We start from the raw sequence: 3707 nt of genomic DNA, 5'->3' as shown, positions 1-3707 counted from the left end.
TCACTAAGCTTTTGAAGAATCCCCAGCTCTTTGCATACCTGCAGGCCTTTGCAAATCTCAGCTTGCTACTGTTTACTGCCCATTTTGCATATGCCCATGTAATCCTTTTTACTTCTACCAATATAAGCATCCGGTTTATAGTGGGGTGCAGAGCAGATTTTGTGGATGACCTGCTGCTCTCCCATACTGCCGGCAATATTGGAATAAACACTCATATATGATTCAACCCTGTCTTTGCTGAATTGGCTCAAGTAGTGACAGGCAGCATGGACCCATCATTTGTTCGGTTACAAAACTACCCATCCAATATGCCAGGACTGCTGGTGGTCCCATATTTTCCACTCCCTGGGATTGCCAAGATAGAATGAGGAGCCTTCTGCTCCCTTGCAAATTTATGTCTGTCTAGGGAACTGTTTTTTTATTGTTTTTTTTTAAAATATATTTTTATTGATTTCAGAGAGGAAGGGAGAAGGAAAGAGAGATAGAAACATCAATGATGAGAGAGAATCATTGATCGGCTGCCTCCTGCACATGCTCTACTGGGGATGGAGCCCGCAACCCAGGCATGTGCCCTCGGCCGGAATCAACCTGGGCCCTTCAGTCCGCAGGCTGACACTCCACTGAGCCAAGCCGGCCAGGGCTAGGGAACTGTTTTGAAGGGCTCTACTAGTGATTAAGACACCATCCCACACACAAAAGGAACAACCTCTTCTCTGCATGAAATCTTCCCCCTGCCTTTCACCATGTTCAACATGGCTACCCTTTGAAGAAAAAATATCTGGAGTTTCCCAATCCAAGATTACATAATCTTGACCTGTGGGCCTCTGTTCACTTTTCCCTTTGAAAGGGCCCTATTACATATCTGTATTAGTTTTCTAAAAATTTCCACAAGCGTAGGGACTTAAAGCAATACCCACTGTTTCTGTAGGCCAAAAATCTGGGCAAACCGTAACTTGGTTCTCTACTTAGGGTTCTGAAACCAAGGGGTCCTACAGGCTGCATCCTCAGGGCAGGCTCTATAAGGGAAGGATCACCATCATGCTCTGTGGTTGAAAGGATTTGTTTCCTTGAGGCTGTAGAATTCATTGCAGCTTGCTTCTTGAAAGCCAGAAATAGAGAGAAAGAGTCTGCTGCTCAGAGTTTCTGCCTTCAGGGAAGGCCTAGGTTTTACTTTTAACAGCTCACATGATTGGATCAGGCCAACTCAGAATACTCACTCACTTAATTAACTCAAAGTCACCTGATTAGAGACCTCAATTACATTTGAAAAATCCCTTCACCTCTGCCATATATTGTTGGTTAGAGTCAAGCCACAGAGTCCACCTACACTGAGTGATATGGTGTGACTCATGGGGAGTCACCCTAGACTATATTTGCCATGATATCCTCAAATGAAGGTGCACTTGTTCTCTGCTATTATCCATAATCCAAATAAGAAGTCAAGTAGACAATGTAAACACTGTATCCACACCTACAGGGCTATCCCCATTAACTTTATCCCTGGTCATCTTTCCTTCTCCCCATCCAGTTATTGAAAATTGTGTCTCCACCAAGAGCACCAAAGCTATAGCCACTATGCATTTCCATTTTGGACCATGCTGCCCACATGTATTGACCCAGCAAACACCATCAACAAATGAAAGGCAGAACCCTGAGCAAGCCAGTTGCTAAAGCGAAATCTGTGTTCTTGCCTGAACACCTTGCAATGTATTTTACTCCTTCCTTCCAATAGGTACAATTTATATAAGAAACCAAATTAGCCTGGCCAGTGTGGCTCAGTGGTCGACTGTCAACCTATGAACCAGGAGGTCATGGTTCGACTCCTGGTCAGGGCACCACATGCCCAAGTTGCAGGCTCGATCCCCAGTAGGAGGCGTGCAGGAGGAAGCCAATCAATGATTCTCTCTCATCATTGATGCGTCTATCTCTCTCTCACTTTCCCTTCCTTTCTGAAATAAATAAAAACATATTTTATTATATTTTAAAAATCAAATTAAAGCACTCTTTCTACATAGAATAATTGAACATAGAATAATTTTTCCCTTTGCTTTATTTTGCTTCATTTTTTTCTATTAAATACTATTCTTTTTTATGCAAGTATTTTTAAGTTGCTTCAAGATGTGTTCTAAATTTACTTCAAGAAAGTTTTAAGGGTTGAAAATTGTAATTTAAGATCCCAATGCTTATTTGGCTAGTGATGTAAAGGATTTTTTTAAAGTGCAAAACAACAGTATACCTCCACAGCAACTTTGGATGATACAGTAGAGAGGTCTTATAAAGACTAACCAAATATGTGTCTTTTGATTTTCTGCTGTTTCTTTCACAACTCTGCCCCCCCTTTCCAGAATGAAGAAGATGAGGGTTCCAAAGGTGCCCACTGCATTCTTAGAGCAGTAGAATGCTCACTTCTGCCATTTACATTATTATCTTTGCCTCCCATTCTTTCCCCTCTTTCTTTGATTTGAAGCACACTCGCACACACACACACACACCCTTTTTTGGCAAGAGTAAATAAAGACTACAAGTTAGTTGTTTAAAATATTATGAGAATTTTGTCCTGAGCATCATCCATTTTAGGATCAAATAAAATAGTTCTTGGTCAAAGAAAAAGACTTGGCACTTCTCACAGATTCTCAAAACACAAGTTTAAGACCATATACCTCCAAATGCAAGGTAGGAAACAATATCTAGTAACTCTGCTGACATATCCCTATACCTGGCCTCTTCAAAGCTAAACAATTCTCCACTGTCCTTCCTGAGTTCTGAGATTTTAATATAAAGGCCTTTCCTTCTATGGTTTCCTCCAGGCCTGAGGCAAACACACTGTTCCTCACGTTTTTTGCCTCCACACTCCATCTGGAATTTAATGTCTCCCACTTCTAAAACAATAGACTAGAAACATGAATATACTAGTATTTTCCAGTTCTGTCAGGCTCTCCTCAGTGGCAAGCAATGGCTGGGGGACATGGATAGAGACAGATCTAAGAAATGGACCAGAAAGACTGCTATACACTATATAATGACAACCCAGATAACTCAGACGCCCATGTTCCTCAGTTTCCACACCAAAATCCTGTATTTTAAGAGGTAGAAGATTAGATTGGGGTTGTGTGGTATCAGGTGTAGAAAATTACTAAGACACTACATAGTGAGCTCATGCTTGGAGCATTAAATGAGGCATTATCATGCTAAAGAGACACTGTCCAGAGGCAATGAAGATACGTAGCCCTAGGAACCCCATCCTGTGCTCTTGTCTCCCTTTACCTCTGCTGCTTTCTCCACTTACTAATCCTTGGCTTGTTCTCTTGGCTACTCCTTTGGCATTCACCCTGCTCAGCTTCTGGCAAGGTTCCAGTTCTTGGCTCTGGCTGCCTCATTGCTTGTGGAGTAAATCTGATGCCTGCTCTAGTTTTCCTGGACTAACCTGGCAAGTCCCACAGTTTTGACCCTAACCTGCTCCGTGTCACCATCTTGCTTAAATGTCCTTTTCAAGGAGAGCTTTTAAAAACAGGAACAGAAATCTTTTATGCTTCTTTAAAGTCTCCAGTTACATTTTTTTCAAAAAGCAATGTTATCTTCTTTTTGCCAGATTTTGAAATACCTATCCTAATTTTAAATTTAGTAAATTTATCTTCAAATAAAGATGGAAAGCATCTTTTTAATGAATAAAAAAGACATTTTAATGAATAAATTCAATTAAATTTTAA

Source organism: Myotis lucifugus, unplaced genomic scaffold (genome assembly GCF_000147115.1).
Source record: "Myotis lucifugus unplaced genomic scaffold, Myoluc2.0 scaffold_136, whole genome shotgun sequence".
NCBI classification, from domain to species: Eukaryota; Metazoa; Chordata; class Mammalia; order Chiroptera; family Vespertilionidae; genus Myotis; species Myotis lucifugus.
The sequence above is the reverse complement of the archived record's forward strand: the minus strand, read 5'-3'. Positions refer to the sequence as shown.